The sequence below is a fragment of the Pseudophryne corroboree genome, chromosome 1, assembly GCF_028390025.1.
Source record: "Pseudophryne corroboree isolate aPseCor3 chromosome 1, aPseCor3.hap2, whole genome shotgun sequence".
In the NCBI taxonomy this organism is placed as follows: Eukaryota; Metazoa; Chordata; class Amphibia; order Anura; family Myobatrachidae; genus Pseudophryne; species Pseudophryne corroboree.
In genome coordinates this window covers 1,078,779,500-1,078,806,540 of record NC_086444.1, presented here as the reverse complement: position 1 = coordinate 1,078,806,540, position 27,041 = coordinate 1,078,779,500, and the positions used below count along the sequence as shown (strand labels likewise).

At 48.6% G+C, this 27,041-nt stretch overlaps 1 long non-coding RNA gene across 2 annotated transcripts in view; it reads right to left on the bottom strand.

Moving 5' to 3' along the window:
• LOC134926712 (uncharacterized) overlaps positions 1 to 15,321 on the bottom strand; it is a 48,247-nt gene extending 32,926 nt beyond the window's left edge. The window contains exon 1 of one of the 2 annotated variants that reach the window (XR_010177546.1): positions 15,258 to 15,321. This is a non-coding gene — a long non-coding RNA (uncharacterized LOC134926712). Of the gene's footprint in view, positions 1 to 14,563; positions 15,075 to 15,257 lie in introns of those variants that run through there. The other variant, XR_010177545.1, reaches the window with a different exon arrangement.
• Positions 15,322 to 27,041: the final 11,720 nt, after the last annotated feature.

Sequence of the window (27,041 nt, the reverse complement as noted above, 5' to 3'; positions counted from 1 at the left end):
TATAGAAAGGGGGGTGCCAGTATTGCTACGACCTTATATTCAGAGGGACTCCAAGATAACAAATAACTTAATCAGAAATATGATTTTAACAAGTGCACAAATGATATATGTGTATGCGCGGATGTATACAGAAAAACACTCCTAGAAAGTCCAGTGGCAGCCGTCAGATTTCAAACAGTCCAATTTCCAAGCAAAACCAAAATCTAAGTATTGATCAAGGGTAAATCAGCCGCGCCTTCAGTGTTTTTTCAAATAAGTGACTCAGTACAGTATCCTCTAATACAGTGGTTCTCAAATTCGGTCCTCAGGACCCCATACAGTGCATGTTTTGCAGGTAACCCAGCAGGTGCACAGGTGTATTAATTAATAATTACCTACTGGCACATTTTAAAAGGTCCACAGGTCGAGCTAATTATTTCACTTGCGATTCTGTGAGGAGACCTGGAAAATATGTACTGTGTGGGGTCCTGAGGACCGAGTTTGAGAACCTGTGCTCTAATAGATACCCAATATGCGTACCAGATATAGATGACTGTATGCTTATAGAGGGATCTTTACATCTCCGTCTTCCTCCTCACTCCACTTTTCCTCTTAAGTCCTTCCGGACGTTTGATGTGATATTTCGCATAGATGTGGGACGGAAGGCAATGTATCAGAAAAAAGTGCACAGCTCAATAATACAGTGACTCTGTGCTAAAGTGCATAGAAAGTGCAATAAACGTGCAAACAGGTGCAAAAAAGTGCAAAAAAAGTGCTACAGTGCTATGCTGTGCCAAGAATGCGCAAAAATGCTTAAAAAAGAGAGAAAAAGCACCCTGCCATTAGTGTTCTTATTTTACCGATGTCAGAATGTTGCAGCACAAAACATTATATATATTGATAAATTTAGCAACTGAGCAGCACTCACGTTTTTTTCTTAAGGTGCAATGAATGGGTGGTAGTCTCAATGTTGTCTGTTCCACCACGAATACCTTCAATTTAGAATGCTCCCAGGCAGGGGCGGATTGGGAACAAAAAGCGCCCCTGGAAAAATTTGTACTAGTGGCCCCACATGGGCAGCACCAGAGGTGTAAGGTCTAGCCATGGGCCATGGCAGCAGGGGTCTGGGACTCCAGGTCGACCACAAAAAGGTCAACACACCTTAGGTCGACGTCAATTGGTCGACACACCTTAGGTCGACATGGACAAAAGGTCAACATGGACAAAAGGTCGACAGGAACAAGGTCGACATGGAAAAAAGGTAGACATGAGTTTTTTATGTTTTTTTGGTGTCGTTTTCTTCGTAGAGTTACCGGGAACCCCAATTAGTGCACCGCGTCCCCTCGCATGGCTCGCTTCGCTCGCCATGCTTCGGGCATGGTGCCTTCGCTCCACTCCGCTTTGCTCGGCACAGATTACCGTTCCAATCGTAGTCCACGTGGATCGTTAAGTATGAAAAGGTTCCAAAAAAGGGAAAAATTGTGAAAAACTCATGTCGACCTTTTTCCATGTCGACCTTGTTCCTGTCGACCTTTTGTCCATGTCGACCTAAGGTGTGTCGACCAATTGGTGTCGACCTAAGGTGTGTCGACCTTTTTGTTGTCGACCTGGAGTCCGGATACCGGCAGCAGCACCCTCCCCCCAAGACTTTCCAGATAGTGGGCATGTCCAGCATCAAGGGGGAAGTTAAAAAGAAATAAATTAAATATTATGAGCACATTATATGATACGCCTTCAGAATTTAGGAAACTATCATTCTTTAGAAAGATATCTTTTCTCTGACGTCCTAGTGGATGCTGGGGACTCCGTCAGGACCATGGGGAATAGCGGCTCCGCAGGAGACAGGGCACAAAATTTAAAAGTTTGACCACTAGGTGGTGTGTACTGGCTCCTCCCCCTATGACCCTCCTCCAAGCCTCAGTTAGGTTTTTGTGCCCGTCCGAGCAGGGTGCAATCTAGGTGGCTCTCATAAAGAGCTGCTTAGAGTAAAAGTTTTGATAGTTTTATTATTTTCAGTGAGTCCTGCTGGCAACAGGCTCACTGCAACGATAGACCTAGGGGAGAAGAAGTGAACTCACCTGCGTGCAGGATGGATTTGCTTCTTAGGCTACTGGACACTAGCTCCAGAGGGACGATCACAGGTACAGCCTGGATGGGTCACCGGAGCCGCGCCGCCGACCCCCTTGCAGATGCCGAAGTAAGAAGAGGTCCAGAAACCGGCAGCTGAAGGTTTTTCAGTCTTCATGAGGTAGCGCACAGCACTGCAGCTGTGCGCCATTGCGCTCAGGCACACTTCACACCGGCGGTCACTGAGGGTGCAGGGCGCTGGGGGGGGGCGCCCTGGGCAGCAATGTTAATACCTTTCTGGCTAAAAAGAATACATCACATATAGTCCATGAGGCTATATGGATGTATTTCACCCCTGCCAGGTCTCAGAAAAACCGGGAGAAGAGCCCGCCGGAATAGGGGGCGGGGCCTATCTCCTCAGCACACAACGCCATTTTCCTACACAGCTCCGCTGCTAGGAAGGCTCCCAGGCTCTCCCCTGCACTGCACTACAGAAACAGGGTAAAAAACAGAGAGGGGGGGCATTTTTTGGCGATATTATATATATTTAAGCAGCTATAAGGAAACAACACTTATATAAGGTTGTTCCTATATAATTATAGCGCTTTGGTGTGTGCTGGCAAACTCTCCCTCTGTCTCCCCAAAGGGCTAGTGGGGTCCTGTCTTCTATCAGAGCATTCCCTGTGTGTCTGCTGTGTGTCGGTACGTGTGTGTCGACATGTATGAGGACGATGTTGGTGTGGAGGCGGAGCAATTGCCGGTAATGGTGATGTCACCCCCTAGGGAGTCGACACCGGAATGGATGGCTTTGTTTATGGAATTACGTGATAATGTCAGCACGCTGCAAAAGTCGGTTGACGACATGAGACGACCGGCAAACCAGTTAGTACCTGTACAGGCGTCTCAAACACCGTCAGGGGCTGTAAATGCCCTTTGCCTCAGTCGGTCGACACAGACCCAGACACGGACACCGAATCTAGTGTCGACGGTGAAGAAACGAACGTATTTTCCAGTAGGGCCACACGTTATATGATCACGGCAATGAAGGAGGCTTTGCATATCTCTGATACTGCAAGTACCACAAAAAGGGGTATTATGTGGGGTCTGAAAAAACTACCTGTAGTTTTTCCTGAATCAGAGGAATTGAATGACGTGTGTGATGAAGCGTGGGTTACCCCTGATAAAAAAACTGCTAATTTCAAAGAAGTTATTGGCGTTATACCCTTTCCCGCCAGAGGTTAGGGCGCGCTGGGAAACACCCCCTAGCGTGGACAAGGCGCTCACACGTTTATCCAAACAAGTGGCGTTACCGTCTCCTGATACGGCCGCCCTCAAGGATCCAGCTGATAGGAGGCTGGAAAATACTCTAAAAAGTATATACACACATACTGGTGTTAAACTGCGACCAGCAATCGCCTCAGCCTGGATGTGCAGTGCTGGGGTGGCTTGGTCGGATTCCCTGACTGAAAATATTGATACCCTGGATAGGGACAGTATTTTATTGACTATAGAGCAATTAAAGGATGCATTCCTTTATATGCGAGATGCACAGAGGGATATCTGCACTCTGGCATCAAGAGTAAGTGCGATGTCCATATCTGCCAGAAGAAGTCTATGGACACGACAGTGGTCAGGCGATGCGGATTCCAAACGGCATATGGAAGTATTGCCGTATAAAGGGGAGGAATTATTTGGGGTCGGCCTATCGGATTTGGTAGCCACGGCAACAGCCGGGAAGTCCATCTTTTTACCTCAAGTCCCCTCCCAGCAGAAAAAGACGCAGTCTTTTCAGCCGCAGTCCTTTCGTTCCTATAAGAACAAGCGAGCAAAAGGACATTCATATTTGCCCCGAGGCAAAGGAAAAGGTAAGAGACTGCAGCAAGTAGCCCCTTCCCAGGAGCAGAAGTCCTCCCCGGCTTCTGCAAAGGCCTCAGCATGACGCTGGGACCTTACAAGCGGACTCAGGGGCGGTGGGGGGTCGCCTCAAGAATTTCAGCGCACAGTGGGCTCACTCGCAGGTGGACCCCTGGATCCTGCAGGTAGTATCTCAGGGTTACAGGTTGGAATTCGAGAAGTCTCCCCCTCGCCGGTTCCTAAAATCTGCTTTGCCAACGTCTCCCACAGACAGGGCGACGGTATTGGAAGCCATTCACAAGCTGTATTCTCAGCAGGTGATAATCAAGGTACCCCTTCTACAACAGGGAAAGGGGTATTACTCCACGCTATTTGTGGTACCGAAGCCGGACGGCTCGGTAAGACCTATTCTAAATCTGAAATCTCTGAACCTGTACATACAAAAATTCAAGTTCAAGATGGAGTCACTCAGAGCAGTGATAGCGAATCTGGAAGAAGGGGATTTTATGGTGTCCTTGGACATCAAGGATGCTTACCTTCATGTCCCAATTTGCCCTTCACACCAAGGGTACCTAAGGTTCGTGGTACAAAACTGTCATTATCAGTTTCAGACGCTGCCGTTTGGATTGTCCACGGCACCCAGGGTCTTTACCAAGGTAATGGCCGAAATGATGATCCTTCTTCGAAGAGAAGGCGTATTAATTATCCCTTACTTGGACGATCTCCTGATAAGGGCAAGATCCAGAGAACAGCTGGAGGTCGGAGTAGCACTAACTCAAGTAGTGCTCCAACAGCACGGGTGGATTCTGAATTTTCCAAAATCCCGACGACACGTCTGCTGTTCCTAGGGATGATTCTGGACACTGTTCAGAAAATAAGATTTTACTTACCGATAAATCTATTTCTCGTAGTCCGTAGTGGATGCTGGGGACTCCGTCAGGACCATGGGGAATAGCGGCTCCGCAGGAGACAGGGCACAAAAGCAAGCTTTTAGGATCACATGGTGTGTACTGGCTCCTCCCCCTATGACCCTCCTCCAAGCCTCAGTTAGGTACTGTGCCCGGACGAGCGTACACAATAAGGAAGGATCTTGAATCCCGGGTAAGACTCATACCAGCCACACCAATCACACCGTACAACTTGTGATCTGAACCCAGTTAACAGTATGATAACAATGAAGTAGCCTCTAAAAAAGATGGCTCACAACAATAATAACCCGATTTTTTGTAACAATAACTATGTACAAGTAATGCAGACAATCCGCACTTGGGATGGGCGCCCAGCATCCACTACGGACTACGAGAAATAGATTTATCGGTAAGTAAAATCTTATTTTCTCTAACGTCCTAGTGGATGCTGGGGACTCCGTCAGGACCATGGGGATTATACCAAAGCTCCCAAACGGGCGGGAGAGTGCGGATGACTCTGCAGCACCGAATGAGAGAACTCCAGGTCCTCCTCAGCCAGGGTATCAAATTTGTAGAATTTTACAAACGTGTTCCCCCCTGACCACGTAACTGCTCGGCAAAATTTTAAAGCCGAGACCCCCTCGGGCATCCGCCCAAGATGAGCCCACCTTCCTTGTGGAATGGGCACTTACAGATTTTGGCTGTGGCAGGCCTGCCACAGAATGTGCAAGCTGAATTGTACTACAAATCCAACAAGCAATAGTCTGCTTAGAAGCAGGAGCACCCAGCTTTTTGGGTGCATACAATATAAACAGCAAGTCAGACTTTCTGACTCCAGCCGTCCTGGAAATATATATATATATATATATATATATATATATATATATATATATATATATTTTTAGGGCCCCGACAACGTCTAGCAACTTGGAGTCCTCCAAGTCCCTAGTAGCCGCAGGCACCACAATATGTTGTTTCAGGTTAAACGCTGACACCACCTTAGGAAGAAACTGGGGACGAGTCCGCAGTTCTGCCTTGTCCGACTGGAAAAACAAATATGGGCTTTTTTAAGACAAAGCCCCCAATTCTGACAATCGTCTGGCCGAGGCCAGGGCCACAACATGGTCACTTTCCATGTGAGATATTTCAAATCCACAGATTTGAGCGGTTCAAACCAATATGATTTTAGGAATCCCAACACTACGTTGAGATCCCACGGTGCCACTGGAGGCACACAAGGGGCTGTATATGCAATACTCCCTTGACAAACGGCTGGACTTCAGGAATTGAAGCCAATTTTTTCTGGAAGAAAATCTACAGGGCCGAAACTTGAACCTTAATGGACCCCAATTTGAGGCTCATAGACACTCCTGTTTTCAGGAAGTGCAGAAATCGACCTAGTCGAAATTTTTTCGTGGGGCCTTCCTGGCCTCACCCACGCAACATATTTTCACCACATGTGGTGATAACGTTGTACGGTCACCTCCTTCCTGGCTTTGACCAGGGTAGGTATGACTTCTTCCGGAATGCCTTTTCCCTTAGGATCCGGCGTTCAACCGCCATGCCGTCAAACGCAGTCGCGGTAAGTCTTGGAACAGACAAGGTCCCTGCTGGAGCAGGTCCTTTCTTAGAGGCAGATGCCACGGTTCCTCTTGGAACAGACATGGTTCTTGCTGAAAGCAAATCCCATCTTAGCTCCCGAGGCCATTAGTCCTCTGTGAGCATCTCTTGAAGTTCCGGGTACCAAGTCCCTCTTGGCCAATCCGGAGCCACGAGTATAGTTCTTACTCCTCTACGTCTTATAATTCTCAATACCTTGGTTATGAGAAACAGAGGAGGGAACACATACACCGACTGTTACACCCACGGTGTTACCAGGACGTCCACAGCTATCGCCTGAAGGTCTCGTGACCTGGCGCAATACCTGTCCCGTTTTTTGTTCGGGCGGGACGCCATCATGTCCACCTTTGGTCTTTCCCAACGGTTCACAATCATGCGGAAAACTTCCCGATGAAGTTCCCACTCTCCCGGGTGCTCCCGGAATGAACACTGCTGACAGTGCTAACACATGATTTTCCGCCTAGCGAAAAATCCTTGCAGTTTTGACCACTGCCCTCCTGCTTCTTGTGCCGCCCTTTCTGTTTACGTGGGCGACTGCCGTGATGTTATCCCACTGGATCAATACCGGCTGACCTTGAAGCAGAGGCCTTGCTAAACTTAGAGCATTATAAATTTGCTCTTAGCTCCAGTATATTTATGTGGAGAGAATTCTCCAGACTTGATCACACTCCCTGGAAATTTTTTCCCTGTGTGACTGCTCCCCAGCCTCTCAGGCTGGCCTCCGTGGTTACCAGCATCCAATCCTGAATGCCGAATCTGCGGCCCTCTAGAAGATGAGCACTCTGTAATCACCACAGGAGAGACACCCTTGTCCTTGGATATAGGGTTATCCGCTGATGCATCTGAAGATGCGATCCGGACCATTTGTCCAGCAGATCCCACTGAAGAGTTCTTGTGTGAAATCTGCCGAATGGAAGCGCTTCGTAATAAGCCACCATTTTTTACCAGGACTCTTGTGCAATGATGCACTGACACTTTTCCTGGTTTTAGGAGGATCCCGATTAGCTCGGATAACTCCCTGGCTTTCTCCTCTGGGAGAAACACCTTTTCCTGGACTGTGTCCAGAATCATCCCTAGGACCAGCAGACGTGTCGTCGGAACAACTGCGGTTATGGAATATTTAGAATCCACCCGTGCTGTCGTAGAACTACTTGAGATAGTGCTACTCCGACCTCCAACTGTTCTCTGGACCTTGTTCTTATCAGGAGGTCGTCCATTCTCTTTGACGACGAATCCTCATTTCGGTCATTACCTTGGTAAGGACCCGGGGTGCCTTGGACAATCCAACGGCATCGTCTGAAACTGATAGTGACAGTTCTGTACCACGAACCTGAGGTACCCTTGGTGAGAAAAGCAAATTTTTGGGACATGGAGGTAAGCATCCCTGATGTCCCGGGACACTATATAGTCCCCTTGTTTGCTATCACTGCTCTGAGTGACTCCATCTGAATTTGAACCTTTGTAAGTGTTCAAAAAAATTTTTGATTTAGAATCGGTCTCACCTAGCCTTCTGGCTTCAGTACCACCATATAGTGTGGAACAATACCCCTTTCCTTGTTGTAGGAGGGGTATTTTTATTATCACCTGCTGGGAATACAGCTTATGAATTATTTTCAATACTGCCTCCCTGTCGGAGGGAGACATTGGTACAGCAGACTACAGGAACCTGCGAGGGGGGAAACGCCTCGACATTCCAATCTGTACCCCTTGGATACTACTTGTAGGATCCAGGGGTCCTGTACGGTCCCAGCGTCATGCTGAGAACTTAGTAGAAGCGGCGAAGGGCTTCTGTTCCTGGGAATGGGCTGCCTGCTGCAGTCTTCTTCCCTTTTCTCTATCCCTGGGCAGATATGACTCTTATAGGGACGAAAAGACTGAGGCTGAAAAGACGGTGTCTTTTTCTGCAGAGATGTGACTTAGGGTAAATAACGGTGGATTTTCCAGCAGTTGCCGTGGCCACCAGGTCCCATGGACCGACCCCAAATAACTCCTCCCCTTTATACGGCAATACATCTTTGTGCCGTTTGGAATCTGCATCACCTGACCACTGTCGTGTCCATAAACATCTTCTTGCAGATATGGACATCGCATTTACTCTTGATGCCAGAGTGCAAATATCCCTCTGCGCATCTCGCATATATAGAAATGCATCCTTTAAATGCTCTATAGTCAATAAAATACTGTCCCTGTCAAGGGTATCAATATTTTTAGTCAGGGAATCCGACCAAGCCACCTCAGGTCTGCACATCCAGGCTGAGGCGATCGCTGGTCACAGTATAACACCAGCATGTGTGTGTATACTTTTTAGGATATTTTTCAGCCTCCTATTAGCTGGCTCCTTAAGTACGGTCCTATCTGTAGATGGTACCGCCACTTGTTCTGATAAGCGTGTGAGCGCCTTATCCACCCTGAGGGGTGTTTCCCAACGCGCCTTAACTTCTGGCGGGAAAAGGTATACCGCCAATAATTTTCTATCGGGGGAAACCCACGCATCATCACACACTTCATATAATTTATCTGATTCAGGAAAAACTACAGGTAGTTTTTTCACCTCACACATAATACCCTTTTTTGTGGTACTTGGAGTATCAGAAATATGTAACACCTCCTTCATTGCCCTTAACGTGTGGCCCTAAAGGAAAATACGTTTGTTTCTTCACCGTCGACACTGAAATCAGTGTCCTTGTCTGGGTCTGTGTCGACCGACTGAGGTAAATGGGCATTTTACAGCCCCTGACGGTGTTTGAGACGCCTGGACAGATACTAATTTGTTCGCCGGCCCTCTCATGTCGTCAACCGGCTTACAGCGTGTTGACATTATCACGTAATTCCATAAATAAGCCATCCATTCCGGTGTCGACTCCCTAGAGAGTGACATCACCATTACAGGCAATTTGCTCCGCCTCCTCACCAACATTTACCTCATACATGTCGACACACACGTACCGACATACAGCACACACATAGGGAATGCTCTGATAGAGGACAGGACCCACTAGCCCTTTGGGGAGACAGAGGGAGAGTTTGCCAGCACACACCAAAACGCTATAATTATCCAGGGACAACCTTTATATAAGTGTTCCTCCCTTATAGCATTTTAATATATGTACATATCGCCAAATCAGTGCCCCCCCTCTCTGTTTTAACCCTGTTTCTGTAGTGCAGTGCAGGGGAGAGCCTGGGAGCCTTCCCACCAGCATTTCTGTGAGGGAAAATGGCGCTGTGTGCTGAGGAGAATAGGCCCCGCCCCCTTTTCGGCGGGCTTCTTCTCCGGAGTTTTTGATATCTGGCAGGGGTTAAATACATCCATATAGCCTCAAGGGCTATATGTGATGTATTTTTCGCCATACAGGTATTATACATTGCTGCCCAGGGCGCCCCCCCCCCAGCGCCCTGCACCCTCCGTGACTGCTGTGAGAAGTGTGCTGACAACAATGGCGCACAGCTGCAGTGCTGTGCGCTACCTGATGAAGACTGAAAGTCTTCTGCCGCCTGGTTCCGGACCTCTTCATCTTCAGCATCTGCAAGGGGGGTCGGCGGCGCGGCTCCGGGACGAACCCCAGGGCGAGCCCTGTGTTCCGACTCCCTCTGGAGCTAATGGTGTCCAGTAGCCTAAGAATCCAATCCATCCTGCACGCAGGTGAGTTGAAAATCTCTCCCCTAAGTCCCTCGATGCAGTGAGCCTGTTGCCAGCAGGACTCACTGAAAATAAAGAACCTAAAAACTTTTTCTAAGTAACTCTTTAAGAGAGCCACCTAGATTGCACCCTACTCGGACGGGCACAAAAACCTAACTGAGGCTTGGAGGAGGGTCATAGGGGGAGGAGCCAGTAAACACCATGTGATCCTAAAAGCTTGCTTTTGTGCCCTGTCTCCTGCGGAGCCGCTATTCCCCATGGTCCTGACGGAGTCCCCAGCATCCACTAGGACGTTAGAGAAAAAGGTATTTCTTCCGGAGGAGAAAGCCAGGGAGTTATCCAAACTCGTCAGGAACCTCCTAAAACCAGGGACAGTGTCTGTGCATCAATGCACAAGAGTCCTGGAAAAAAGGGTCTCTCTGCTATGGTGGTTGCAGAGTGCTCATCTGTTAGAGGGCCGCAGATTCGGCATACAGAACTGGGTCCTAGTGACCACGGATGCCAGCCTGAGAGGCTGGGGAGCGGTCACACAAGGAAGAAACTTCCAGGGCGTGTGGTCAAGCCTGGAAACGTCTCTTCACATAAATATACTGGAACTAAGAGCAATCTACAATGCTCTAAGCCTGGCAAACCCTCTGCTTCAGGGTCAGCCGGTGTTGATCCAGTCGGACAACATCACGGCAGTCGCCCACGTAAACAGACAGGGCGGCACAAGAAGCAGGAGGGCAATGGCAGAGGCTGCAAGGATTCTTCGCTGGGCGGAAAATCATGTGATAGCACTGTCAGCAGTGTTCATCCCGGGAGTGGACAACTGGGAAGCAGACTTCCTCAGCAGACACGATCTTCACCCGGGAGAGTGGGGACTTCATCCAGAAGTCTTCCACATGATTGTAGTCCATTGGGAAAGACCAATGGTGGACATGATGGCGTCCCGCCTCAACAAAAAACTGGACAGGTATTGCGCCAGGTCAAGAGACCCTCAGGCAATAGCTGTGGACGCTCTGGTAACACCATGGGTGTACCAGTCAGTGTATGTGTTTCCTCCTCTGCCTCTCATACCCAAGGTACTGAGAATTATACGGCAAAGGGGAGTAAGAACGATACTAGTGGCTCCGGACTGGCCAAGAAGGACTTGGTACCCGGAACTTCAGGAGATGCTCACGGAAGATCCGTGGCCTCTACCTCTAAGAAGGGATCTGCTTCAGCAGGGACCGTGTCTATTCCAAGACTTACCGCGGCTGCGTTTGACGGCATGGCGGTTGAACGCCGGATCCTAAGGGAAAAAGGCATTCCGGAAGAGGTCATCCCTACCCTGGTCAAAGCCAGGAAGGAGGTGACTGCACAACATTATCACCGCATTTGGAGAAAATATGTTGCATGGTGTGAGGCCAGGAAGGCCCCGACAGAGGAATTTCAACTGGGTCGATTCCTACATTTCCTGCAAACAGGATTATCTATGGGCCTCAAATTAGGGTCCATTAAGGTTCAAATTTCGGCCCTGTCGATTTTCTTCCAGAAAGAATTGGCTTCAGTTCCTGAAGTCCAGACTTTTGTAAAAGGAGTACTACATATACAGCCCCCGGTTGTGCCCCCAGTGGCACCGTGGGATCTCAATGTAGTTTTGGATTTTCTCAAATCCCATTGGTTTGAGCCACTCAGATCGGTAGATTTGAAATATCTTACATGGAAAGTAACCATGCTACTGGCCCTGGCTTCAGCCAGGAGAGTGTCGGAATTGGCGGCTTTATCGTATAAAAGCCCATATCTGATTTTCCATTCGGACAGGGCAGAATTGAGGACGCGTCCTCATTTTCTGCCTAAGGTGGTATCAGCGTTTCACCTGAACCAGCCTATTGTGGTGCCTGCGGCTACTAGCGATTTGGAGGATTCCAAGTTGCTGGACGTTGTCAGAGCTTTGAAAATATATATTTCAAGGACGGCTGGAGTCAGAAAATCTGACTCGCTGTTTATACTGTATGCACCCAACAAGCTGGGTGCTCCTGCTTCTAAGCAGACGATTGCTCGTTGGATTTGTAGCACAATTCAACTGGCACATTCTGTGGCAGGCCTGCCACAGCCTAAATCTGTCAATGCCCACTCCACAAGGAAGGTGGGCTCATCTTGGGCGGCTGCCCGAGGGGTCTCGGCATTACAACTCTGCCGAGCAGCTACGTGGTCAGGGGAGAACACGTTTGTAAAATTCTACAAATTTGATACCCTGTCTAAGGAGGACCTGGAGTTCTCTCATTCGGTGCTGCAGAGTCATCCGCACTCTCCCGCCCGTTTGGGAGCTTTGGTATAATCCCCATGGTCCTGACGGAGTCCCCAGCATCCACTAGGACGTCAGAGAAAATAAGAATTTACTCACCGGTAATTCTATTTCTCGTAGTCCGTAGTGGATGCTGGGCGCCCATCCCAAGTGCGGATTGTCTGCAATACTTGTACATAGTTATTGTTACAAAAAAATCGGGTTGTTTATTGTTGTGAGCCATCTTTTCAGAGGCTCCTACGTTATCATACTGTTAACTGGGTTCAGATCACAAGTTGTACGGTGTGATTGGTGTGGCTGGTATGAGTCTTACCCGGGATTCAAAATCCTTCCTTATTGTGTACGCTCGTCCGGGCACAGTATCCTAACTGAGGCTTGGAGGAGGGTCATAGGGGGAGGAGCCAGTACACACCACCTAGTGGTCAAACTTTTAAATTTTGTGCCCTGTCTCCTGCGGAGCCGCTATTCCCCATGGTCCTGACGGAGTCCCCAGCATCCACTACGGACTACGAGAAATAGAATTACCGGTGAGTAAATTCTTATTTTTTTGCTTATTACACCAACCGTATCCCAATCACTATTCACTCAATCTTATATGTCAGCCAAGCAGGCAGACAGAGCGTACACTAGGTCATCTGCAATCACAGGCTAAGTGGCAAAGTCATTTTCGTATATGCAAATTATTTTGCATCTTATTCATTATGTCTATAAATAGGACCACATGTCCTCAAACAAAACAGGCCCCGCGGGTGTGTCGGCCCACCGGGAATCTTCCCTGTAGACCCTATGGCCAATCCGCCTCTGCTCCCAGGGGAGAAAAAGACTCTAATAGTGTGATACTATTTTAACACACATTTATTATAACAAATAAAAAACATATAGGTGGACTCGTACAATTTAGTAGAATCTGTCAATCACTGTAAATAGCAGACAGTCATCAGGCGTGCCTTTGTAAACCCACCTGTACATCAGCGCCATGGTTTTACAAACACTTAAGTATTTTACATGTCGATAATAAGACAGCGTTAGTTAAAAACAAGTGTACCTGTGCCAGAATATATTGAATGAGTATTCTGATATATACATCCGGTCTCAGACCGCACATTGTGTTTTTATATATATATATATATATATATATATATATATATATACAGTGATCGCGCTGAGCCCCCTAAAAAGTGGGTCCCAGGGACCCCTCACTTTTAAAAATTGGGGTCCAACCGGTCCTTTTCTGGGTCCCATTGGGTTAAAGGCTCTTATTGATCTTAATCTTATTTGGACACCACAAAAAAGAGTTGCAAGGGGGGGGGGGGGGGGGGGGGGGGTGACAATGCAGCTGGGTTGTGTAGCATGCAGGACACCCTGCACCAGAGCTGTAACTAGACATTTTGGTGCCCTTTGGCAGAAAGTCAATTGCTGCCCCACCTCCAAGACCCCAGCATATAGGCAGTTGCAAAAATTTAGGGGCGTGACTTCATGGGGAAGGGGCGTGGCCACATAATAGTGCCAATTCACATTACGCCACACAGTAGTGCCGCTTATACACATTGCACCAAGTAGAACCTCCTATACACACTGCGCCAGTTAGTGCACGTTATACATATTGCTCCAGATAGAGCACGTTACACACATTGCGCCAGATAGAGCACGTTACACACATTGCGCCAGATAGAGCACGTTACACACATTGCGCCAGATAGAGCACGTTACACACAATGCGCCAGGTAGAGCACGTTACACACAATGCGCCAGGTAGAGCACGTTACACACAATGCGCCAGGTAGAGCACGTTGCACACAATGTGCCAGGTAGAGCACGTTACACACAATGGAGTCGATTCTATTCGGCAACTAATGAATAGCGCCGGGAATTAGCTCCCGACGCTATTCAATTCAGCAACTAATTACCTGCAATTGTCGGGAATTCTTCTCTCATCCCCGGGGGATGAGAAGAGAAACCCGACAAAAGTGCTGCCTCGCGGCCGGCGCGAGGCTGATTCTGTCGGGAATCAGCCTCGCGCCGGGGAGTTAAGTCGGAGAATGCCCGTTCTCCCGACAATTCAACCTGTTTTGTCGGCGAGAACGGGCCATCGCCGACGTAACTAGTTGCTGAATTGAATAGCGTCGGGAGCTAATTCCCGGCGCTATTCATTAGTTGCCGAATAGAATCGACCCCAATGTGCCAGGTACAGCACGTTATACACATTGCGCCAGGTAGAGGATCACTTACACATTGCAGCCACCACCTCAGACTCCCACTACTTGATGTGCAGGCTAGAGATGGTGTAATATGGCCAGGGAGAGAGAGGGGACAGGATCCAACCTGCTGTTGCTACTGGCTACTATTACATGTCTCCCTGCAGCTCAGCCTCTTGGGCTCCATGAGCTGAATGTTCAGAGCAGCCCTCACCCCTGGCTTGTGCCTAGCCCTGTCCTATGCTGGGAGCTGGCTGCACACAGTAATAACTGTATGGACACTGCAGCCCTCCCCCAGCACCTCCGAGCTCCGTTCACAGCACAGCCTAATAAATCAAGCAGAGGCTGCCGCTGATCTCCATAAATCCCGGGTGGTAAGGGAGTGTGTACAATGAGAGCTTCGTGATGGATTACATAGAGAGGATCAAGGACGGACTTTGCTAGGGGATGCGAACACTAGCACTGACGTGCGGTAGTGCACTGTAGCCACCCTTTCCCTCCTTCACTGCCAGATCCTCCTGTGCGGTGTGCGCCTGGAACATACTCCCCAACCCCATCCCCGCTGCGCTTACTGAAGCATGCAGGATTTCAGAGGTGCGTGGCCCCCCCTCCCCCATGTGATTCATATCTAAAACAGCGCGTCAGCCGATCAGAACTGCAGCAGCGCCAGCACTAAACAGGCTGGTAGCTGCTGGGTTATGAATACACTCTCACAGACGGTCACTCACTGTCGCGGCCAGAGCGCCCGGGAAGCAGGGAAGAGTCAAATACATTTTTTCTGAATGGGTGTGTCCCTGGGGACGCGCTCCACTCAGATTGGCTAGAGGTGTAATGATTGATGTCTCCCTTGACCAAGAGGCTCCTTCTCCACATATTTAGTTCTCTCTGCAGCCGGACAAGGTAGAAATCAATCATTACACCTCCAGCCAATCCCAGTGGAGCGCGTCCCCGGGGACCCACCCATTCAGAAAAAGTGAGTCCCTGGACCTTCATATTGGGTAAAATACGCGCTATGCCGCGTTTTTGCGATCACTGTATATATATATATATATATATATATAAAAAGAATATACCCTTAATTCGCGCTGTACAACACAGCTGCACCTCAATAGTAGTCACCTTGCTAGACGGTGACAAAAATAGTGATACAAATACAATACTCAGAGGGCGCTCAGTAACAATTTGTTCAAATAAAATCCAAAACCAGCTTGACCTAAATTACACAATTTAATTTATTAAAAATATCTAAAATATTGTGTAATATTACATCAATATAGTAATTCATACAGTGAATTCATAAAACAATATTTCATAAAACCCAACGCGTTTCGTCCGTTAAGGACTTCATCAGGGGTATGGGTCTTCGTGTGCAAATATAACTGCTCTGAGTGGATTATTTCTTCTTTATAATACGGTAGTTTATTCTCTGTAATTTTGGCTGTCTCTGGAGATAATCTTCATTAGAGATCAACTACTCCTATATTATGGTCAGTCAATGTTCAATATGTTTTCCAATACAAATTCACTTGCTCACTGATGGTCTAATCTTGACCGGATGAATTAGTTTAAAGTTCAGCACGATGATAACAAGTTGGGCTAAAAAGCTCCTTAAAATCCAATAAGGTGCATCTTCTAAAATAAAAATTCTTTAGAGTTCGACAACAAGTAGGTTCTGAGCTCCACAGTGGCCGGTAAGATATAACTTCCAACTAGAAATTAAGAGATTCAGGACCTGTGTTGCTGCCTCCTTTCCTGTATGTTTTGCCATACAGGAAAGGAGGCAGCAACACAGGTCCTGAATCTCTTAATTTCTAGTTGGAAGTTATATCTTACCGGCCACTGTGGAGCTCAGAACCTACTTGTTGTCGAACTCTAAAGAATTTTTATTTTAGAAGATGCACCTTATTGGATTTTAAGGAGCTTTTTAGCCCAACTTGTTATCATCGTGCTGAACTTTAAACTAATTCATCCGGTCAAGATTCAGGGCCGGCTCTAGGCATGTTCGAATAGAGCGGCCGCACAGGGCGCCACCCTTAATGGGCGCCGCGCGCTGGCGCCGCCATATTCGATGCTGGAGCCGGCCCTGTGTGTGCAGCATTGGCCCGTGTGCACTGTGCGCTATGCGCGCTGCGCGGCGCCGGTGTCTGACGTCAGACGCCGGCGCCATAGTGCACACAAGTGGCCACCCGGACCCAGGCTCACTCTGACTCGCCGGCCGCCCGCCCGCCCGCCAGCACTCCCGCCCGCTCGCCAGCACACTCGGACAGGCGGACAGCAGCAGTACTCCTCCCCAGCAGCGCCGCAGGTATTGGGGGGATCCGCACTGTGGGGGCATTTCTGGCTATGGGGGGGGCATTTCTGGCACTGTGGGGGGCATTGCATATCTGGCTCTGTGGGGGCATATCTGGTTCTGTGGGGGCATATCTGGCACTGTGGGTGGCATATCTGGCACTGTGGGGGGCATTTCTGGCACTGTGCGGGCATATCTGGCACTGTGGGGGCATATCTGGCTCTGTGGGTGGCATATCTGGCACTGTGGGGGGCATATCTGGCACTGTGGGGGGCATTTCTGGCACTGGGGGCATATCTGGCACTGTGGGGGCATATCTGGCACTGTGGGGGCATATCTGGCTCTGTGGGGGCATATCTGGCACTGTGGGTGGCATATCTGGCACTGTGGGTGGCATATCTGGCACTGTGGGTGGCATATCTGGCACTGTGGGGGGCATTTCTGGCACTGTGGGGGCATATCTGGCACTGTGGGGGGCATTTCTGGCACTGTGGGGGCATATCTGGCACTGTGGGGGCATATCTGGTTCTGTGGGGGCATATCTGGCACTGTGGGTGGCATATCTGGCACTGTGGGTGGCATATCTGGCACTGTGGGTGGCATATCTGGCACTGTGGGTGGCATTTCTGGCACTGTGGGTGGCATTTCTGGCACTGTGGGGGCATATCTGGCACTGTGGGGGCATATCTGGCACTGTGGGGGTATTTATCTGGCACTGTGGGGGTATTTATCTGGCACTGTGGGGGCAGTTATCTGGCACTGTGGGGGCATTTATCTGGCACTGTGGGGGCATTTATCTGGCACTGTGGGGGCATTTATCTGGCACTGTGGGGGCATTTATCTGGCACTGTGGGGGCATTTATCTGGCACTGTGGGGGCATTTATCTGGCTCTGTGGGGGCATATCTGGCTCTGTGGGGGCATTTATGTATCAGGCACTGTGGGGGCATTTATGTATCTGGCACCGTGGGGGCATTTATGTATCTGGCACCGTGGGGGCATTTATGTATCTGGCACCGTGGGGGCATTTATGTATCTGGCACCGTGGGGGCAATTATGTATCTGGCACCGTGGGGGCAATTATGTATCTGGCACCGTGGGGGCAATTATGTATCTGGCACCGTGGGGGCATTTATGTATCTGGCACCGTGGGGGCATTTCTTGCACTGTGGGGGCATTTCTTGCACTGTGGGGGCATATCTTGCACTGTGAGGGCATTAATGTATCTGGCACTGTGGGGGCATATCTGCGCTGTGGGGGCATTTATCCATCTGGAACTGTGTGGCCATTTATGTAGCTGGCACTGATGGGGGGCATGTCACGTGTAGCTGCCACTGCTGGGGGGCATGTCATGTGTAGCTGGCACTGCTGGGGGGCATATCATGTAGTGTTCCCGCTAGGCGTCTGTGGCTGGGCAGTGTGTCTCAGTGCTCTACCTGGCGCAATGTGTCTAACGTGCTCTTATAGGAGGTTCTACCTGGTGCAATGTGTATTAGCTGCACTACTGTGTGGTGTAATGTGAATTGCCACTATAATGTGGCTACGCACCTTCCCCACGAAGTAACTCCCCTAAATTTTTGCTGCGCGCCTTCGGCGCGCACTGTCCATGCTTTAGCGTGTGGAAATGGGTACAACAAGCATTACAATATGTACATCATTTTGCCCACCTAACTTAAAAATGTGCCCTCCCTGTGATCAGCAACCTGCCCTAAAAAGTGAACACTATCATGTGTAGCTGGCACTGCTGGGAGTCATGTCACGTGTAGCTGGCACTGCCGGAGGGCATGTCATGTGTAGCTGGCACTGCTGGGGGGCGAGACCACGCCCACTTTTTCAGGAGGCCACACCCACTTTTTCAGGAGCGCGCGCCTTCGGCGCGCGCATGGGGGAGGGGGGGGGGCACTTTTAAATTTTCTCGCTCAGGGTGCTAGTAGGCCTGGAGCCGGCCCTGTCAAGATTAGACCATCAGTGAGCAAGTGAATTTGTATTGGAAAACATATTGAACATTGACTGACCATAATATAGGAGTAGTTGATCTCTAATGAAGATTATCTCCAGAGACAGCCAAAATTACAGAGAATAAACTACCGTATTATAAAGAAGAAATAATCCACTCAGAGCAGTTATATTTGCACACGAAGACCCATACCCCTGATGAAGTCCTTAACGGACGAAACGCGTTGGGTTTTATGAAATATTGTTTTATGAATTCACTGTATGAATTACTATATTGATGTAATATTACACAATATTTTAGATATTTTTAATAAATTAAATTGTGTAATTTAGGTCAAGCTGGTTTTGGATTTTATTTGAACAAATTGTTACTGAGCGCCCTCTGAGTATTGTATTTGTATATATATATATATATATATATGTGTGTGTGTGTGTGTATATATATATATATATATATATATGTTCATATAATAATCCAATGCAATTTTATTGTCATGAAAATAATTATCTGCATTGCAAACGTGACTATGTGTGCCAGTATCTGCTATGTGATTTCACTGTGGTGTATTCCAGATATATCTATCACTGTATACTGTATTTTAGGGGACTAGGTGCGTCTGGGTCACTATATAGTGCATCACAGTATTTACCTATTACGTGTATTCTACTGTGTACTCAGTCACATAATACCGGATTTATTCGCAGGTGTTGTGTTCTGGGTACTCAGTCACATGCTAACGGATTTATTTGCAGGTATGGCTTCATCGTACTAAACCACTCTCTGTTGCATTTGTGTATAATGTTTATCATGTAGGGCAGTAAATCTGGGGACGCTCCTGCATCCTGCAGTGCATGCGCAATGGATTTACCTGAGGGGGAAGTTTGTGTGATCTGTGTACTATGTCTCATACATCTCTCAGTCAGTCCGCAGCTCCTGTGATCAATCAGGAGCCAACCTGGGCTGTTTTCTCAAACCTACTGGGTACTCTAGTTGAACACTTTATGCCCCCTATGGGACCACCTGTAACATTACAGTCACTGATGTCCCCATGGTTGCTCCGCTTTGGGCGGGAAAATTTTACCTCATGGGTTGTAGTGTATGACTCATTCCTTGATCAAGCAAAACCCTATTCCAGGTCACTCTCATGTCTCTGGATTATCTAAGCAGCCTGCTTCGTCCTCCCTATTCAATAATCTCTCTGATATTTTATCTGAAGAGAGGGGGATCATGCTGTCCTGTCAGTCCCTATATTAGGTGTTTCTGACAAGGATTTTCCATTGCTAAATGACACCACTGCCCTTGTGGTTACTGGAAAGCAAATCCTACAAATCACTGATGATAAGAGGATTCCCCTACTGTGGTTAAGCAAACTGATATGTTCACACATCAGAGGGTAAAAAAAACTGTGTTACCACAATCTGACCAATAAGTGTACATCAGACAAGACCCCTGGTCTAATCCAGGGAAGACATTCCCCCTGTCTACAACGGGCATTAGCTCGATATCCTCCCACTGCAGAGTTATATAACAAGTAGGTAATTCACTGCTAGTGAACTCATGTGTCACCCATTGGGTGTCGTCCACTCTGCCTCTCACCACTGTCCCCTCACTGTAGGAACCAACAGATAAGCATGTGGAGGGATGCCTGAAGTCTATTACTCCCTTACGGGTGTTGTACATAGACCACGGTTGCGTCCTCTTGGGGCTGCAAAATAGATTGATGACTGGATCAGGCATTAGAGGAAGAGCTGCCCGAGGATATATCTGACAATGCCAGACATTCCCTGTCTCACAATACCACTGCCACCTTTTTCTATACGAGGAGGAGTCCCCTGAGGCGGGTCTGTTGGCAGCCAGGGTGTCGAATACGTCTGTCCTGACTTGCCGTATTCTGTGGTTGAGGTCATGGAAGGTGGACCTGGACTCCAAAAGTCCTTGGAGGTATTCCTCTTTACTGGGGACATCTTATTTGGGGAAGACCTAATTAAAAATTGGGTCTGAAACGGTGGCTACTATGACTGCCTTTCTCCCAAATGCTACTCCTTCTGCACAGAAGGCAAAAGGTACCACTTTTCCCTGCTTTTGGCCTTAACGGAAAGAAAAGGTCAGGCATACCCGAGATTGTCTCGTGCTCCCAACAACCACTAAGCCCAAGGCCTAACAATCCTGAGCTGCTCGACAGCCTGCTTCTCATGACAAGCCTGCTGCATGATGGGACAGGCCTCCCCCTGGGGGATCCCAGGGTGGGGGACCGACTTCTGCGATTCATCCAGGTCTGGTTAATGACCACTTCAGGCGCATGGATGTGAGGGGTTGTCCCTCACGGGTAGTCGGTCTCTTTCAAGAGACGTCCCCCTCGCCAGTTCTGCACAACGGTTATCCCTTCAGATCCGTTACAGGTGCAAGCTCTACAGATGGTTGTGCGTTCCCTCCTGGATACAAGAGTGGTAGTGCCGGTACCTCTGTCCCAGGGAGACAGAGGATACTACTTGACCCTGTTTCTAATCCAGAAACCTGATGGGTCTCTCCGGCCTATTCTCAACCTCAAATCACTGAACAAGTTTGTGAGAGTGTCCAAGTTCCGTATGGAAACACTGCGCTCAATTGTACTTGCCATGGAACCCAGAGACTATATGGTATCCCTGGATATACAAGATGTTTACCTGCATAAGCCTATTGCCGTATCGCATCAGCAATATCTGTGGTTTGCTTTTGGAAACTTTCACTATCATTTCCAGGCTCTGCCATTTGGACTGGCCATGGCCCCTCGGATCTTCACCAAGGTTATGGCCGTAATGACGGCTCATATCTGTCGCCAGGGAGTCAGGATCCTGCCATATCTGGACGATTTGCTGATTCTGGCAAACTCCCACGATGTCCTCCTCAGTCATCTACAACTGACGGTAAACTTCCTACAAGCCCACGGGTGGCTCTTCAACTGGAAGAAGTCCTCGCTGGTCCCTGCTCGGAGCATGGTGCACCTGGGGGCACTACCGGACACACACAGCCAAAGACTGATTCTGTCTCCAGAGAAAGTCCTGAAACTTCAGGACAGGATTAGATACTATCGAGTGTCAATACACTCGGTGATGCAAGTACTAGGCCTCATGGTGTCGGCTTTCGACATGGTAGAGTATGCTTAATTTCATTCCCGCCCTCTACAGAGGTTAATCCTTTCCAAGTGGGATGGCCTGCCTCATCGGATCTGGTCTCAAATTATCTCCTTGACTCTGGAGGTTCGTCTGTCGTTGCTACAGGACCAACAGTTGAGCAGGGCCGTCCCTTCTGGATCCCCAACTGGATCCTACTGACTACAGACGCGGTGCTGGAGCAACACTCTCTCCAGGGTCGGTGGACCAAGGAGGAATCTCTCCTCCCGATAAGCATTCTGGAATTGCTGGCAGCGTTCAATGCTTTGACTCTTGCCCTGCCTCTGATACAGAACAGGCCTGTTCAAGTACAATCAGACAACACCACCACGTGGCATACATAAACCATCAAGGCAGCACTCGAAGCCGCATGGCAATGATGGAAGTGTCAAAAATCGTTTGTTGGGCGAAACGCCATTTGCCAGCAATATCGGCAGTGTTCATTCCGGGAGTCTTCAACTGGGAAGCGGATTTCCCTAGTGGTCAGGGCGTTCACGCCGGAGAGTGGAGTCATCATCAGGAAGTCTTTCAACTTCTAGTGGACAAGTGGGGTCTACCAGATGTAGACCTGATGGCGTTACGACACAATCACAAAGTTCCGGTCTTTGGATCATGAACAAGGGATCCTCAAGCAGCGTTCGTGGATGCACTGGCAATTCCATGGAAATTTCGGCTGCCCTACGTGTTCTCTCCAGTGTCAGTTCTGCCCAGGGTACTACGGAAGTTCAAGCAAGAAGGAGGAATACTATGTTTAGTCACTCCAGCGTGGTACAGACGGTATTGGTTCTCAGACCTACAGGTTCTATCAATAGAGCGTCCTCTTCTACTTCCTCAATGCACAGACCTCCTCGTTCAGTGCCCTTGTCTCTACCCGGACCTGGCCAGACTGGCTTTGACGGCGTGGCTCTTGAAGTTTCACTCCTGAGGGCCAAAGGATTCTCCGAGGCGGTTATACAAACTATGCTAAAGGCCCGCAAACCAGCTTCTGCGCGGCTTTATTATAGGGTCTGGAATTTTTACTTCACCTGGTGTGCTGCTAAGAATTACAATGCTTCCAAGTTTAGTACTTCCAGACTTCTGGCTTTTTGCAACAAGGCCTGGATTTTGGACTTCGTCTGGCCTCCCTCAAGGTTCACATATCTGCCTTGTCGGTGTGGCTTCAGAGAAAAATTGCATCTATACCTGACGTTCGTACACTCACTCAGAGCGTACTGCGGATTCAGCCTCCCTATGTACCTATGTCCCTATGTCCCTCCTGTGGCTCCATGGGGTTTGTCTGTTGTACTGAATGCCCTGCAAGAGTCTCCATTTGTACCTCTTGAGTCAGTGGACCTTACATGGCTGACAGCCAAGGTCCTGTTTCTGCTGGCTATTGCCTCTGCTAGAAGGGTGTCAGACTTAGGCGCTTTGTCCTGTCATCCACCCCTTTTTGATATTTCATCGTGACCGAGCAGTTCTTAGTACTCGCCTTTGTTATTTATCTAAGGTGGTGTCACCTTTTCACTTTAATCAAGAGATTGTGGTTCCAGCCTTCATCTCTTCTGAATTGTCCTCAAAAGAATGGTCTTTGGATGTGGTACGGGCTCTCCATATATATCTGGTGAGGACTTCCTCTATCAGGAGGTTAGATACCCTCTTTGTACTGTTTGGTTTCCATAAACGTGGCTGGCCTGCGAATAAGCAAACCTTGGCCAGATGGATTAGAATGGTGATTGCACAAGCTTATGCGCAGGCTGGACTCCCAGCTCCTGCTGCTATTAAAGCCCATTCTACTCGGTTTGTTGGACCCTCTTGGGCGGCCCGTCGTGGTGTGTCCGCAGAACAATTGTGCAAGGTGGCTAAGTGGTCCTCAGTGAGCACGTCTATTAGGTTCTATGCCTTTGATACTTCCGCCTCCCAGGATGCTTCCTTTGGATGCCAGGTTCTCATACCCGCAACGGTGCATCACCTTCCCTTGAGGAACTGCTTTAGGACATCCCTGATGTATTCCCTGTGGAACACAGTGTACCCCGCTGCAGAAAAGGAGATTTATAGTAGACTTACCATGGTTAAATCTCTTTCTGCGAGGTACACTGGGTTCCACAGGGTGCCGATCCTGACACACTTAGATTCTTTTGGGTTTGTATGGCCGCTAGTCCCTTCTCCTGTCATGAGAACGTGGTTCTATGTGACTAACATCTGCCTTCTCTTTTACCTGCTTCTGCATTGGACTGGTTAACAAAACTGAGCTCACAGTGCCTGGAGGAGGCCCTGCAATGCATTCTGGGACAGTCTAAAGCTTTAGCCTGTTGGTGCCTCTGGATCAAGATCCATCTCTACACCCCAATGTATTCCCTGTGGAACTCAGTGTACCTCGCAGAAAGAGATTTAACCATGGTAAGTCTACCGTAAATCTCCTTATTTTGGATAAGAGTAAATACACATTCTTCACCTATATCACTCATAAAAACCCATGTCCATTTCTGAGCTTTTTTTGAGAGAGAAAAAATTAGTCAGTTAAGTTGTTAAGCAGGGGCCGCTACCACTGCATCCTTCCAGTGGCCCCTCTATGTCCCAGTACAACAGTGGTCTCTTTGATAGGGTTCTGGTGAATTCAGTGGCTCCTGAAGGGGTCTAATGACCCTGAAAGGCACATTTCTACATAGGAGTCCTAGGAGACAAAGTTTTGTAGTGGTCAGTGAGCACCAGTTGGTATTAAGTCCAACTTGCCCCACATGATCTGGATCTAAGCCCCCTGGAGCTGGTTTCAGTGGTATTCCTCTGCTGACAAAGTCCTGGAAGTAAGTCTGGGTGAAAGGTCTAGAATAGGCCTGGCCATCCTGTGGCTCTCCAGCTGTTGTGAAACTACAAGTTCCAGCATGCCCTGCCATAGTTGTGCTATTAGGGAATGCTAAAACTGTGGCAGTGCATGCTGGGATTTGTAGTTTCACAACATCTAGAGAGTAACAGGTTGGCCAGGCCTGGTCTAGAGAATACTGTAGATCCTCTGGATCAGCTTCACAGGTGCCAGTTCTGAGACTCTGGCTGCATGTTGATAGGGGGGCAGACAATTCCCCGCAATGATACTAAATGTACAGTGACCAAGTTGTCCCTCACTTACATACTATGAGTACTGTCTGGATTAGTTAAAGCATACCTCCCAAACTTTGTCATCTTTGGAAGATGGACACACGCACAGCGAATACTCACGCACTCCCGAAAAGGGTCTTGGCCTATGAAAAGGGGGCGTGGCTTCGTGAACGGACCCGCGATCGCGAGTCACGCCCCTGTTTTCATCACTGAGGAGACAGGCATGCCCCCTCTCCCTCTGACTCCAGTGAATAGACATGCGCACAGCGTCTATTCACCAGTGCCCTGCTAAGCAGGGCAGCGAGAGACAGAGTCTCCCAACTGCCCCCCCCCCCCCCCCCCCCCCACCACGGGACAGTTCGGAGGTATGGTTAAAGGGGCTGGTTTACCTACTCGGAAGACTTTTGTATAAAAAGAGAAGGGATAGTATTTCATGTAAACTGTCTAACATCACTACCTTGCAGTGACGTGCGGTGGGGTGAGGCAGGTGATGCAGAGCCTTTCCTGTCATACTAACGTTTGTGCCAATGTTTTGACTGTATAAAGTACATAGAAAAAACAAAGAATATGTTTGAAATATCTTTTTTGCATTATCCTAATAATTTTTATAGCCAAAACTCAGGAGTAAAAAGTCTATGGCAGGTGAGGCAGGGCCTCACTTGCTTATCTTTTCCGCACATCTCTGATTAACGCTAACCAAATTTCCAGGATTTTATACTGCTGCACCTGTGTATAATGCCCATATGTACCTTTTGGCTCATATATTGCATGTAAATCTGGCTCTGGTGCTAGCCAGTGGCTCCTAAGCCATTTAGCTCACCGCACGTCCCTGCTACCTTGTACTATCATGCACTTTAAGGAACAGCTTTTGTAGAAGCTATATGAGCTATTGCTAAAATAATTGTATGCGGACAGGATGGATTCAGCAGGAAAAACCATGCTGCAGTAGATACACATTACCCAAGAAGATGTTTAAAACGCAAGTAAAAGAGTCTGGTGGTGGCAGTGACACTCTCCTACAAATGATAACACCACACTGGTGTGCAATAGAAACTTAAAGAGGTCTATATAATGGGACATGACGTCTGTGAAGTTGCATGATTTCAGCAATCTCAGCTGTCGGTTCCAGCCACATAACACCCATTACCTACTCCGTCCACTGGCTGCCTGTAAAATGGCGGATCGTCTTCAAGATTGACTTGCTGACTTTCAAAGCACTATATGACCAGGGCCCAAAGGTACCTGAAGCAGCTTCTGATTCCATCCTGCCCCACTCGATTACTGCAATCTGCAGATGAAGGACTATTAGCAGTGGCCCTCATTCCGAGTTGATCGGTCGCAAGGCGAATTTAGCAGAGTTACACACGCTAAGCCGCCGCCTACTGGGAGTGAATCTTAGCTTCTTAAAATTGCGACCGATGTATTCGCAATATTGCGATTACTAACTACTTAGCAGTTTCTGAGTAGCTCCAGACTTACTCTGCCTGTGCGATCAGTTCAGTGCTTGTCGTTCCTGGTTGACGTCACAAACACACCCAGCGTTCGCCCAGGCACTCCCACCGTTTCCCCGGCCACTCCTGCGTTTTTTCCGGAAACGGTAGCGTTTTCAGCCACACGCCCCTGAAACGCCGTGTTTCCGCCCAGTAACACCCATTTCCTGTCAATCACATTACGATCGCCGGAGCGAAGAAAAAGCCGTGAGTAAAAATACTTTCTTCATAGTAAAGTTACTTGGCGCAGTCGCAGTGCGAACATTGCGCATGCGTACTAAGCGGATTTTCACTGCGATGCGATGAAAAATACCGAGCGAACAACTCGGAATGAGGGCCAGTATCTAGAATCTCCCGTAATTCATCTGGGGGTCGAGCTTTTAGCCATATGGCTCCATGCGGCTTACAGTATTCAAATATTAATCATATTTTGTGTATGGTTAAAAAGTATGAGTGTTAAAGTGGGTACATATCGTGCCTGGCCGGGTGGGGGGGCGGCATCGGCAAGTGCATACTCACTTTCCGATGCTAACGGCGACGAATGGCAGCCGGGCGGGT